Raw genomic sequence first — 14,717 nt, forward strand, 5'->3', positions numbered from 1 at the left:
TTCAGCCTGCAAGGAGGAGGTGGGAACCAGCAGCGTGGTACGGATTAATTACTGCTGACACCCAGGGATGGGCTCATTAGGCTTCAGTCTCCTTCCCTCCCAGCACAAAGTTTTTGCTCGAGGAAGCAATTTCAGGAGGTGACTGCAGAGCTGAGCTCCGGGCGGTCACAGTGTTTGGCCCCAGAGACCCTCACCCCTGGGGCTGCAGGGCCGGGATGAGCTCAGCCCCAGCCCCTCCAGCTGCCATTTGTGTGCATCCCTGCGGAGTCACATGGTGACAACAGAGGAGGAGATGGGAGGTCTGTGCTGGGACTGAGCGTGGGTGCAGCCCAGGGACAGGCACAGTGGGGTGATGTGGGGTGATGTGGGGTGCAGAGCCTCTGCTCAGCAGGAACCAGCAGTGAGCCCCCACTGTGAACCACTGCCTTACAGCTATGGAATTCCTGTGCTTGCAACACGTGCAGCCCTCAGTCTGATGTCACAGCATGCTACATTATTTCTTGGGCCCAAAGGTCACCCTGAGAAGGAGCATCCTTGGGGGGGGGGCTGGGGGCAGCACCCAGCAAGAGCAGAACCAGGCAGGGTGTCACGCTGGGTGGGGATGTGGGCCGGGGATGTGTCCCCACCATCTCTGGCTGCATCCCGTGGGCTCCGGGGCTTCTTGGTGAGACGTTTCCTCCCTGCACCTCCTGCAAGCTGCCCCATGGGCTCCAAGTCGATGGCCTTTCTTGGCCTTGAAGATCATTGTTAGGCTCCCCACACACGGATTTCTTCACTTTACTTGTGAAGGAGAGAGACAGCACGGAAGTGCGACTGCTGAAGCCAGCAATTCACAGCAAACAACTGCTCTGACTTTCTTCCTGCTGGCAGAGCTGACGATAAGTGTGACACAAAAGGCTTTGCTCCGTGTGCTCACAGCAGAGGCTGCAGATTGGAGGCTCTGTGATGGGGCACAATGGGCTCTGTCCTCCTCCTGAGTCACCGCCTTGGCAGCAGCTGCATCACAAACCTTTCAGAGTGCAAATACAGCTCTCAGTCTCCTTGGGTACCCGTGGAGGTAATGCTCTCGGTGTGTTTTGGCTAGCAGAGTATGCTCTGTGTTCTGCCTAGGGAATACAAATGGGAATTGTTCTGAATCCAGCCCAGAAATCCACTTAGAACGTCCCTATAATGCTATTTACAGACTGCTGCTACTGCCGGGGCAGACAGAAGGGTCTCTGCTCCCTGGGAGCACAGTGCATGCACAGCGCAGCTCAGCAATGGAACTCCATGGTGTTATTTCTGAAAGTCCTGCTTCTCGCTCTCTGTGACTAAGAAGTAATCACAGCCTCTGTCAAAAAAAGATATATATATCTCCTGATTGCAAAAGAGCTCTTGGAAATGTGAGGCATATGCAGCAGCGTGTAGTCAGCAGGGGTCAGAAATAAGACAGCAGGGAAACGGCCCTGGGGGTTTTTGCTCTCCATGCCATGTGTGGCACCCCTGATCTCAGGCACCCGGCCTTGGATTTGCAGTGCTGCCTCTGAGGCTGATGCAAGAAGTGAAGTGTGGGTAAACACATCAGAAAGGGAAGCCTAAGGGACCTGGACACAGCAGGTTTGGGCACTGTGACTCTGGGAAGCTCTGCTGATCCCCACCCTTTACATGCCTGTGGAGCCCCTGCACCGTGTGGGTCTCTGGCCCTGCCAGCCCCAGGACAGCGCTGGGTTTCAGTGGGCTCAGGGAGAAGGAACTGTGCTCTGAGCTCCGAGCTGCAGCACAGAGAGCAGAGGAACCACAGCACATCCCCCAGCACCAATTCATGAGCTCGCTGCCCGGCCTCGTGCACGGACAGAGGGGCAGGAGCTGCTGGAAGCCCCCCCAAAACCCCTCTGGAGGTCAGCAGGGAGGTAAGCTGCCCCGAGGCACAGCGAGTCTGTTCAGCAGCAGCCTGACCCTATTAACAGCAAATAGCCCAGCGCCGCTGCATCCACTCGCGGTAACATCATAAGGTTTGACAAGCGCTGGATTTAATTTAGATGTAATCTCAACTCCTCGTGCCATGGCTGCGCTCAGCGCTGCCCCACTGCCGCTGCTGCAGGGCTGGGGGCATCTCCGCGTCCCACATCCCCGCGTCCCACGTCCCTCACCCTGCGCCCTGCGCCCCATAGCTGTCTCCCTGTGCCCCACATCCCTCCCGGAGGCAGAAGCAGCCGCAGCGCTGCTGCCGGGAGCACAGCTCGCTCAGGTGCCCTCTGCCGGGGCAGCACAAGGCGGGTGCACTCACACTGAGAGCGTCCCAGGCAGCAGCATCTCTTCTCTTGTCACGCTTCTATTTTTCTCTTAAACACGTTCTAATCATTTCCATCAAAGCGTTTCTAGTGGAACCCTTTTGTTTGAGGAAAACGGCCCATCGGGGCGCTTCTGCATCGAGAATCCAGCAGCCGGGTGGAACATTTGCCGCTCCCGATCACCACCAGTTTAAGCACAGATTTTTTGGCCCTTTCAGCTGCAAGAGCGCAGCAAAGAGCATTTGTGTGCTCACAGCCGTGACAATGGGGAGCGGATAATCCCCTGCATTCCTGAGGTCTGTGCCTTTTCTGCATCCTCTTGGTGCAAAGACACAAAGCAGCGCATGATGGTGGCCGGGATCCCACCTGGGAGGGCAGCGGGCACGTGTATTCACATGCAGCCACCCCAGAAACTGCCCTGCGTGTTGTGGTGTTCGGACAGCAGGAGCCCGGGTCAGCGCTGGGAACCGGGAGCTGTTTGTGCTCCCGCTCCAGGAAGCCCTGGGGGTTTTGCTTCTGCTTTGTTTGGATTTATTTTTCCCCTTGTATAAAATTATCCCTTAATTTAGAGTCAGTGTGAGATTCCCTTCTCCCTCCAGATTTCCCACTGCTGCCTGGGATCCAGAGATTGTGCTTAGCTGCAGAAAAGAAATTAAAGAGTGGGTATTGTGCAGAGAAAAACCAACCTCTCCCATAAGAAAAAAATACCCTGGTGTAAGAGTATTTGGGAAAGCAGCCGGCATCTCTATTAACTGGGCTCTGAAATGCAGGAAACCATTGACACATCCCTGGTGTGCTGGGGGGGGGATGACTCCAGTGGGCAGTGGCCACCCAGGATGTGTCCATTCATTCTCTGTGCTCCTGAGCCCAGAACTGCTCTGCATCCCTGCAAACAGAGATGTGCAAACATTGCTCTTCAAAAAGCAGGAAGGGAACATGAAAGAAAGAGGAGTTAAAAAGGAGATGAAGGCGTTGGAAGCAAACAGCAATTAACCTCCATGCTTTGAAAACGCAATGGCACAGAGCGTGGCAAATTCCTTCTGGTGAGCACCGTGTGCTCCCAGCACTGCTCAGCCCCAATGCAGATGGCACGGCCTCGCAGTGCTGTGAATGTGTGCTGGAGGGAGAGGGGACAACAGGATGCCCCGGAATGGCACCAGGAGCAAACTGCAGGCACGGGGCTGTGTCAGGAACCGTGACAGAGGGGGACAGTGAGGGGGAGGCTTCATGATTCACTGCCAGGGACTGGGGCACGATGCCCACACAGCTCTTCCCTTTGGGCCCTGGGATACTGACCCGGTGCTGCTGCTCACAGCTCTGACGTGCAGCACCTCTGACAAGCTGCAATTGCGTGTTTGCACCTGCCAAGCAGCCAGCAAGAACTAACAGAGAGCAAAGACACTGGGGCAGGCACCTTCCTGAGAGCAGCACCTTGAGCTGGGGAGAGCTGATGGCCTCGGTCACCTGGATGGGCCCCTGAGAAGCATCGGCAGCTGATGGAGCAGGTGAGGCAGAGCAAAGCAAGCAGGGGGTTTCAAGCACATTTTCCAGCATCTGAAATTGGAGCAGTGAGGATAAGCATCCTTTAGTGCCAACTTGCACCTGTAAACCCAGTGAGCTCAGTGCTTGCTTGGTGAATGATGTTAAGCCTGAGAGGTGCTGGCTAGTGGGACTCCCACGTCCATCACTCGTGTTTTACCCACTCTCCAGACAGCTTCAGGACCAAATGCATTCTCATAGGTTGGTCCCAGCCAAGCTGGAGAGGTTTGCAACAGCAGACAATCAGGTTTTACTCTGAGTGACAGAACTCCACCATCAGAATGACATTTCATTGTACTTATGCTTCCCAAACTCTTCTCCAAAGGCAGCAGGAGCTGCAGTGAGCCCAGCACACTGTGCAACAGCTCGAGCCCATCCCCTCCTCTCTGCCTCTGCTGCTCAGTGCAGCAGCACAGTTGTACAGGGGACCTCAGGGGGCTCAGAGCAGCCACAGACCTCAGGTCCCAGCATCTCCAGTGCAGTGAGCTGGAAAGGGAAAAGATGAGGTTCCCATGGGAACAGAAAGTGCTGACATTTCTAAACTAAAAAAGGAAAGAAGCAGCAAAGCACGTGCTCAACGCGACTGCATGCACATGGAGGGGGCTATTTCTTTCCCCCCTTTCCTGTGCTCGAAGGTAAGGAACTTCTAAAGTAACTTCCATTAGGATGCGCATGAGGCGAGCAGAGTTCCTGTTTTCCTGTCTGGGAGCTGTCAGTCAGTCTGTCTGCCTGCAAAGCTCGTCCTCATGCAGGACAGCACCGTGCAGCCTTTACTGCAGCACACGGGCGGAGACAAAGTGCAATGAACTCCAATGCAGCACTTCTGTCTTATGCAAAATGATTGAGATAAATAAGGCAAATTAAACCGCCAGATTGCAGGGAGTGAATTATCTGTAATGGCCGGATGGTAATTAAGCATCCCAGAACTTCAGACGGGGAGACATGGAGCAGGGGGAGATGTTTGTCCTGCTGGATGGCACAGCTGCACAGAGGGGACACCGGGCTCTCTGCTGCTGCATGGAGACCCCCAGGGCACCCAGCCCAGGAGCTGATGGAGCTCTGGCTCTTCTGGGCAGCTCCAGCTCTGCACAGCAAGGAGGAGAAGTCACTGAGGGAGAGGCCAGTGGTTGGCTTCCGCTCACCCTAAGGCATGGCCAAAGAGAAGGGGTCAGGAGGGCAGGGAGGCCGGGATGAGCCCATCACCACAACCACCCGTCCCACCCCTCCTGTGGGCAGCGGGGGCAGCACACAACTGCAGGAGCTGCAGGGCAGGGAGCCTGGATGCATCTCCTCATGAGCACGGCAGAGACATGGGACAGAAGTTTAAACTGCCTACATCCTTTTAAAGAGGAAATGGTGAATATTTAAGGGAATGCTTGGATTTCTCTCCTAGTGGAGCAGGTTTCTCAGCACAAGCAGTGCCCCGCAGCCCCACAGAGAGACCCTCTGCAGGGAAACAGCTCCATCCCATCCTGTCCTGCCCCGTCCTGTCCCCGCTGCCTGTGGAGCACAGGGACACTCCAGTAGAGCCCCCCCTGTACCCCAGCTGAAACCTTGAAACTTGGGGGACTTTCTCATTTATTTCCATGGAACTGACATTCCACCAGCAGCACCCAGCACAGTGCAGGATGGGGCACAGGGCTGCCCCTCTGCCAGCCTGTCCCTGCCATGCTGCCTGTGAAAACACAAATATTTTTAGGTACTTGTTCTCTCGGAGCGTTTCAGAACCTTTCCATCCCTTCCCTTGCACCTGTGTGGTTTTTATTTCCCTCCCCAGCTCAGCCCCGTGACGCCGTTATCTGGAGGCAGAAGCGCTGAGCAGATGCTGCAGGAGAGGTTTCCCAAGCAACAGTAACCAGGTGGGGGTGCAGCCCCAGCCCACCCCCCCACCCACCTGGGGGACCCCTCACTACGTGCACTCAGCTCTCCCACTCTCAGCAGGGCCTGCAGCAGCCACGCAGCACCCAGCACACCATGGATGCATGCTCCAAAATGCCACAGAGCCTATTTCCTCCACCAGCTTGTGCCTGGCTCCCATCCTCCTCCCATAGCCTGCTTTCCTGAGGCGGTGTCATTTGGTGACTGCTCGGTGACAGCAGTGGCTTTATCATTGCTGTGCAGAGCTGTGCCTCAGATAAGTCCTGGAGATGGGTGCGGGAATCCTCTCCCTACCTGCGGTTCTGCAGCCCAAGCCCCTCCTGGCTCCATAGTGCACTGCAGGAGGAGCTGCCCCAGGAGAACATGGATGGAGGGCACCCAGCCCTGCTCCTGATTCAGATGTAGCAGTGAGGCAGGTAATGTGCCCTGTATGCAGGCTGCTGCCACACCAAGCACACAGCAGCCAGCTGAGCAGCCCTGCCATTAGGTGAGGTGGGAGAGCAGCACAGGAAGAGGGATTCCTTGGGGTTTTCATCAGAGAGTGGCACAGAGAACTATTCTAAGTTAAAGAGTCCTTCTCCACCTCTGCGTTATGACCAAACTCAGGTCTCCATTGCTGGTCCTGTCCTCGGGAGCCACGTTCTGTCTCAAAGCATCCACCTCAGCCCAGCTGTTTCCACCTCAGTAGCCGCTCAAAAAGACTTAAAGGCTTCACGTTGTCTGCATAAGGAAGAAGTGACAGAAACCTTGTCAAAAGGGAATGAAGCGATGAGCAAACAGCAGTGATTGCATGGAAATTTTGTAGCTCTGGAATGTTCTCGTGGGAGCTCTGGAGTTCCAGCAGCTTCTGCTCTGCCCACCTCTGCCTTCATGCAGACGAGCAGCAGGAAGGGTGGTGCTGAGAGCCAGGAGCCAAGGGGAGCCCAGCCCAGCCCAGCCCAGCCCAGCACACGTTGTGCTGATCACAGAGGAGGACCTCAGTTCCCTTGAACCAAAGTGTGAATATCATACAGCAAAGCAAAAAAGCAAACAAGGGGCCATGCAGAACCACCTGCATCCTGCAGAGCTCCCAAAAATGGGCCACAATGCTCAGGGAGGGTTATGCAAGCAGCCCCACCCCTAACACTGAGCACTGGGCTTCCTCCTCATTTCAATCTGATGAATTGTGCTATTTTAACCCACTTTTAAAGTATGTCATCTGTGTATTAATTGCTGACCTTTTCCCAGTGCCCTTCGGGCACCCAACAAATGGGTTACATCTGTTACCCCCACTGTAGTGGGCAGGTCGGGCAGTGCTGGTGCTCCTCAGCACAATGCTGGGGCAGCAGCACCAGCACTGACACCAACACCAGCACCAACACCAGCACCAGCACCAGCACCCTGAGCACAGCAGTGCAGAAGCCCAGCAGGTGAGCACATGGAGCACCTCACTGCACACAGCAGCCTGTGCAAGATCCCCAGCTTGTCTTAAGCTCAGCAACCATCACAAAGCACCATGTTCAATTGCATTTTGCCGGCTCACTGCTGGAGATGAACTGCTTAATTCTCTGCTGTTATTTTAGATGCACAGAGTGCAGTATTAGAGAAGACAGCCCTGGTGGACAGCCATCCAAATGACATGTGCAGATGGTGGTGGTGTATGACGGGACAGCTCTCCATCCAGCTCACATCCACCCAAACGCACCCAAGTCTTTGCTGCTCACCCCCCAGTGAAGCCCTGCAGCACACCTGGCCCACACGTGCTCCACGTTCACAAAAGACCCAGGTAAGACAGTCCTCCACAATGAGAGAAGCCTCTGTGAATTCAGGTTTATGGCTAAAACCCCCACACCGACTGCGTCCTGACACGAGATGTAAGTAAGCTCCCATGTGTCACTTCTCATCGCCCGCCATATGCTTTGATGGCTGGAAGCACGCATCACCATTAGAAAGCCTTGAATGCCCTCTCCCTTCTGTAGGGCTTTTTTTTTTTCTTTTTCTTTTCCCATGAAAAACCTCGTTTTGATGGAAGGGTTTTGTTCACTTTCCCCATTTTAAGGGGGCTGACAGGCGTGATGTGCAGCTCAGCGCTCTCGACACCTCCCTGGGAGCTGCCTCGCTGCTGCAGAAGGTTTATGGCACCCAGTGCCACCCACCCACAGGGGCTGGCACCACAGAGCGTTGTGTGGGATGCTGCAGTGTTCAGCCCCTGTATCCAGACAGGGCTGCAGCCTTCGAGGGCACTCAGAGAAGCAGAGAGTAAAGGAACAGAAGTGCCCAATGGGCACCAACCGCTGCCCTCTCTCAGAAAATAATGGACAGCATTTCCTAGGGCTTGTTTAACCCATCTCTGATTTTTCTACCACCTGTTTGCCAGCACTAAAGGGCCACAAACAAATGCAAAAGAGCTGCAGAGTGGAAAGCATTTCTGTTCTCATTTTTCACCAGAGACTGGAGAGCCCAGCTGGCTTCACCGGGAGCCGATGGCGGAGCAGACAGATGTGCTTCTGCTGCAGCTGTGTGTGAGGAGGGACATCAGTGCTGGGTGCGGGTCCTGCCCGCAGCTGCAGTGGGAGCAATGAGGGCTGGCTGCACAGAGCTGAGCTCCAGGGATGTCTGACGGCTGCGGCTCTCCAACAGCAGCAGTTCTGTGCTGAGCTCTGCTGAAGCCCAGGCAATGTTGTGGTTCTGCACACTTCCAGGCAGCTGTCTGACTGCTGAATCACTGACTCCTAGAATGGCCTGGGTTGAAAAGGCCCACAATGATCATCAGTTCCAACCCCCTGCTGTGTGCAGGGTCACCAACCAGCAGCCCAGGCTGCCCAGAGCCACATTCAGCCTGGCCTTGAATGCCTGCAGGGATGGGGCTCCCACAGCTTCCTTGGGTAACCCAAATGCCCCCATAAATGCAGCTGGGAGCCCTCAAGAGCCTCAGTGCTGTTACTGGAAGACTCCAGCCTGGTGTTTATGCCCTGGCAGCAGCAGGGGCTGTTCCTGGTGCTGCTGGGGGCACACAGAGCCCAGTAGCCAGGACACGCTGGGTGTGCAGGTCAGCGCTGAGGCTGGCACATGGCTTTACTCTTATCTACACACACCCCACCCGTCATGCAATACTGCCCGATTTCATAAATGTACCATGACACAATGGTTACATCTGGGAGTTATTTTTGTAAAAAAAAACGAAAAGCACAGGGGTGATGTGATCCTGTCTGCTCGGGAAAAACACAGCTTTGATCCATACAGAGTTTAACAGCCCATCTCGTAACGCGCTGTTGAAAAGCAAGCAGGATTTGAAGCTGAACGCGGCCCGGCCGCAGGGCGCCTGCAGGCAGCGATGCAGCACAGCTCAGGATGCAGCAGGGCGCTGCTCTCTGCCTGTGTCCTCAGCCCACCGCCCTCCCTGTGAAGCTGAGTCCTTGCTCACTAATGGCTGTGGCAGCATCGAGGCAAATCCCCGGCACTCTTTGCTAAGTCCAGGAAATGAGTGTGTATTTGGGCAGTGAAGGTGCTCGGGTGTGCAAAGCAGCATGGAATTTCTTGCAACACTTGTGTTCTGAGTTCAGCTCATCCACGCTGGCAATGGCCAGGTGAGCACAGCCCCATCGATAGACCCTGGACTTAAGGCACAATAAAACTGCAACACACCTGTGAGCATAGAGAAGCCAAGAGGTGAATGGCACAGGGGATAATCCAAGCAGAACTGGGGCCCCTTAGCTTTGATTTGCCATTGTTCACCTGTGCAGCTCCTGCAAGGCACAGAGAACTGTGGCTGCTTCAGCCAGTGACTAAATGAGCACACAGGGCAGGGCTCTGCCAGGCCACGGCTGCAGAACTCAGCCCCAAAGGACAGGTCTGCAGCATCCTGTCCCCAACAGGAGCATGGCAGGCAGGAACCCACCAGGGCAGCATTGCCCCGAGCTCATCCCAGCCTGAGCCCCGTGCTCAGAGCCGCCTCCTTCTCCCTTCCCACAGGGCCACCATGTCCCCAGTGGGATGTGGTAATTAAGCCAACACGGGAGAACACAACTGCTCTTCAAAGGGCTGACAGAACTCTGGGGAGTCCTTCCATCAGCGCACAGCAGCACGTGGGGGGAGCACAGATGCTGGAAAAGGCAAAAAAATGTGAAGGAAGGAACAGAAAGAGCAGCAATACACACACAGCACCAACACCACCCCTCCACATCCACAGCCCTGCTGCAGTGATGGGCAGACAGTCAGATCACATCCAAGAAGAACCAAATACCCGGCAGGGTACGTGACTCCTGCCATCCCAAATGGAGAGAAGGGACTTGCTTTCCGCTTGTGCCTCTCTATTAAAATGACTTTTAAACACTTCAATTAACATTTTGAGACTGAGAATCTGCTGACGGAGTTCAGGCAGTGAGGGCTGGATATCACCACACGTGGTGCCAACAAGGAGGAACCCTCAGGTTGGGGCTCAGGAAAAGAGTCGTTTGGAGGAGGCAGCAGGTGGGAGCCAGGCAGGTGCTGCTGACCCATCCACTGCCCTGTAATGCACGGCTGCGTGTTCAGCTGTGATGCGCAGGCGGCTCCAAACCCAGCTGGGATCCTGCCCAGCACTGAGCCTGGTGCTGCAGCACAGTGAGAGCAGGTAGCACAGTGCTGGGAGATTAATGGGAGCCATTCACATAGCAACGACCTTGTAAGCACACAAGAAGGCAGGGCTTGATTAGCTCACTGCCAATTAAATGGCTGTAGTGAAAGTGGGAGCAGCAGCCTGCAGAAGGATGAGGAGCACGGGTCAGTGCTGGGCACGAGCTCTGTGACACAGCATCACCGTGTGCTTTGAGCTGGAGGAACATCTGCTCCAACTCCCTGCTAATTCAGTGCTCCTGTTTAGTGCATGTTGTGTCCCAGGGCCTCTGCGTAGAAATAAATATTGAATCAGAGGACGGCACCAGGGATTCATTCTGATGTGTCCTTGTGATGTTATCACAAAGGAGATGTCCTAAACAGTGCTCTGAATGGAAGGAAGAAAAAGGGAAGCATCTGTTACTAAGGTTTACAAACATGATACGGAATGTAACAAGCGACCACTTGGTTTTAAACTGGGACAGGAGGACATCAGGGCATCCCCTCAGCCCCAGGACCCAGCAGAACAAGTGGGAAAGAAGAAACACCACAAGGCTGAGGGATGGGCCCATCCCAGGGCTCGTGGAATTGGTGCTCCCCTCATCCCGTGAGACTTGAGCTGTTGGTGGGGATGAGATGAGGGCATCGAGGGCATCGAGGGCATCTCCGTTCCTCAGCTGCTGCATAAGCAGATTAACTTCACTTGCAGCTGATCCGTGGAGAAATGGATCAGCAGGAGTCCCTGACAAAGACAGATTCCTCCCTGCTCACATTCTGCTTGCTCGCAGCAAACGCTGGATGATGTTATTTACGTGACCTGCCTCCCCTTCTCTCATTAACGTCCCCTCACAGCTCAGCCTCCAGTGCTCGCAGTGCCCCATGAAGCCAGGCATCCCCAAGGCAGCCCAGCCATCACTGTGCATTCCCCCATGGAGTGCTCTGACCCAGCTGCAGCTGCTGGAAAAGGGAGTCAGAAGATATCAAAGTAAAGCCAGCGCTGTGCACAGCTCCATCGCGCCTCCTGCTCAGAACAGAGCTCCTCAGAAGCCTCCAGGAGGATTCCTGTGCTGCTCACAGGGCAGGCGCTGCTCCTGCTTTCCTTCTGAAAGCCTCAGAAACCTGCCATGGCAATACCCCTCAAGCTACAGAAGCCTTCTTTTGTCCCATGAAATCTCATTTATATTTAGCAGAGCTTAAATTATTTTCTTTCCTTGCACGCGTTCCCCAGCAACAAAACACAACAGTAACTGAATACGAATGCTCTGAGAAACCACAGCAGCACTGCGAGGCCAAAGCAGCGCAGCAGCACCGTGCTCAGGTACCAAACTGCCCCGCTGAGCTCAGCTCCTGCATCCTGCAGGGCCACCAGACCACAAGCAAAGCAAAGCAGCACCCCCTGCTCAGCTCCCATTGCCACCATTCCCCTCCATGCCTGCAGAGCAGCGCTGTGCTGAGCTGACCCACAAAAGCAGCATTTAAGGTATGTTCTTCTAAAAGTACAGGTCTTCCATGAAGCCAAAGAGCTCATAAAGTCACCGTGCTCCTGTACACAGCATTCACAACTCTATACCTGAGCCTATAAAACACTTCAACTCCACAGCTGTGTTCCCAGTATTAAAGAAGAGGAAGAAAACCTGGAACGAGTCACAGCAACACAAAGCAGAGCTCCAGGAGACCCAGCCCAGGAACATCCCCCTGGGGCACATCTTATCCACAAGGGAATAACCCAAAGGAGGCAGCAGCTCTCAGTCCTCAGCCACAGCCAAACCTGGCACAGCCAGGAGCAGCTGCTGGAGGGGCTGCCCTGCACACAGCACAGCATCCCATACCCAGAGCCCTCAGCCTACATTGGCTGAGCAGACAGCCCCAGATCAGAATCCCTTCCTATACAAACATCACTGAAATCACTCCCACCAAAACCCACCTGACCTTCCTGGCCAGCCCTGTTATTTGCACCACCTCAGGGGCCCTAAATCAGCCTTCACTGCCCCACTCAGCCCCACTTCAAGCCCCTCTCCCATCCTCCTCAGGGGCTGAAGCTGATTTATGCCATTTAAGATGTGGTCTGGGTATCTATACATAATGAGCTTTGCTGTGCGTGTGCTTCAGCTCTCACCTCTGACCACGTAGGAGGGGTTGGAAAGCAGAGCTGGGGCCTGAGCCATTGCTTTGCCATGGGGAGCTGCCCCTGGGCTGCACTTTGTGACTGTGGTCACTGCTCAGCCCCACATCGCTGCTCCCTGGCAGCTGCTCCTCAGCCTGCACCACTCAGCTGCATTTTTGTACCTGCTGGTAACTTACAGACACGTGTAATTCCATTCGGACCTTTTTCCTTCTGTCTGAACCCAGATCTAAGCTGTGCTGTCCCTGACTGTCCTGTCCTGCCATTGGTTTGCACAGAGCACCTTTCCCTGCAGAAAACAAACACGTCAGAATTCATCTTTCATTTAAACAGCTGCTTCAGATTCTGGAGGGCTCCAAATGTTGGATGGGCAGAACGGTGCTGACTCGGCCTGTTTGTTGGTTTAAATGTCACAGTGCCTCAGCAATAATACGCTGCAGAACACTCTGCTTCTAAAAATATTGTGCTTGGGCTTCCTATGCTTTATAGCAGAAAACAAAGGGAAATAAACAACAGCCAGAAAACGCTTTGCCAGGCGGAATATCTGCAGCAAAATCAGGCAAGAATCGGGCACGCAATGTGCATTTCATCAGGAAGGAGCCATCCTGCTCCATGAAACCACTGACGGGATGTCTGGGCGTCTGTGACCTGCCTGCAAACGCTGCAGGAGAGCACAGAGCCTGGGAGCTTTAGGGCAGCTCTTTGCAGGCAGCGCAGGGAGGGGGCTGAGCCAGGCAACTGCCTGGGGGATTCCAGGTACTTGTAAGTCAGGATTCATATCCTTGAAACACACCCGGCCCTTTAGGAACTTCAGTGCTGCTCATTGCTCTGTGTGTCCTCCATCCACCCACAGAAACAACAGCGTGTGTTCTCCCCTTCCACCCGTCCAGCCCTGGAGCCACAGCAGCCAACGGTGCCGGATCCTCCAGCTCCTTTGTTCCTCTGGATGTGTTTATTTCAGGTGTGATCTCTGTGCGCCCACAGGCAGCAGCAGCTTCTGCTTCCAAAACACTGAGGAGCACAATTTGTGCTCACTGCAGCACTCAGCTGCACATCAGGAGGAGAGAGCTAGGATTCTCAGCTTAGTGGGGCTCAGGCCTTCATTATGTGATAGGGTGTGCATGGAGAGTATGCTGAGATAGCAGCAGCACTTCCTCAGCTTATGAGGTTCCCTGGAATGATGGCACTGTCTGCAGGGTCCCACAGTGTCCCGCAGTGTCCCGCAGGGTCTCAGGCTGCAGCCCGCACTGCCCTGCATTTACCACTCAGTTCTGACCTTGGAAAACACTGGAACGCCTTCTGGAAAAGCTATAACTTTATTATTACCAACTTCCCCCACAGCTCTGACGTCCTGCTCGTGCAGATGGAATACGAATTCAATGTAACTCACTCTTCTTCTCTGTATCTTCCCAAACTCACCGCTGCAATCTCAGCCGTGCACTGATCAGTTCACCCCGCTGCCCTCCTGACCTGCACAGCACAGCACAGCACAGCACAGCACAGCACAGCACAGCACAGCTCAGCACAGCACAGCACAGCACACAGCACAGCACAGCACAGCACAGCACAGCACAGCACACAGCACAGCACAGCACACAGCACAGCACAGCACAGCACACAGCACAGCACAGCACACAGCACAGCACAGCACAGCACAGCACAGCACAGCACAGCACACAGCACAGCACAGCACACAGCACAGCACACAGCACAGCACAGCACAGCACAGCACAGCACACAGCACAGCACAGCACAGCACAGCACAGCACACAGCACAGCACAGCACAGCACAGCACACAGCACAGCACAGCACAGCACAGCACACAGCACAGCACAGCACAGCACAGCACAGCACACAGCACAGCACAGCACAGCACACAGCACAGCACAGCACAGCACACAGCACAGCACACAGCACAGCACACAGCACAGCACAGCACAGCACAGCACAGCACACAGCACAGCACACAGCACAGCACACAGCACAGCACAGCACACAGCACAGCACACAGCACAGCACACAGCACACAGCACACAGCACAGCACACAGCACAGCACAGCACACAGCACAGCACAGCACAGCACAGCACACAGCACAGCACAGCACACAGCACAGCACAGCACACAGCACAGCACACAGCACAGCACACAGCACAGCACACAGCACAGCACAGCACACAGCACAGCACAGCACAGCACAGCACAGCACACAGCACAGCACACAGCACAGCACACAGCACAGCACAGCACACAGCACAGCACAGCACAGCACACAGCACACAGCACACAGCACAGCACACAGCACAGCACAGCACAGCACACAGCACAGCACACAG

Source organism: Coturnix japonica, chromosome 14 (genome assembly GCF_054131305.1).
Source record: "Coturnix japonica strain WE chromosome 14, WE-NBRP24, whole genome shotgun sequence".
NCBI lineage: Eukaryota > Metazoa > Chordata > Aves > Galliformes > Phasianidae > Coturnix > Coturnix japonica.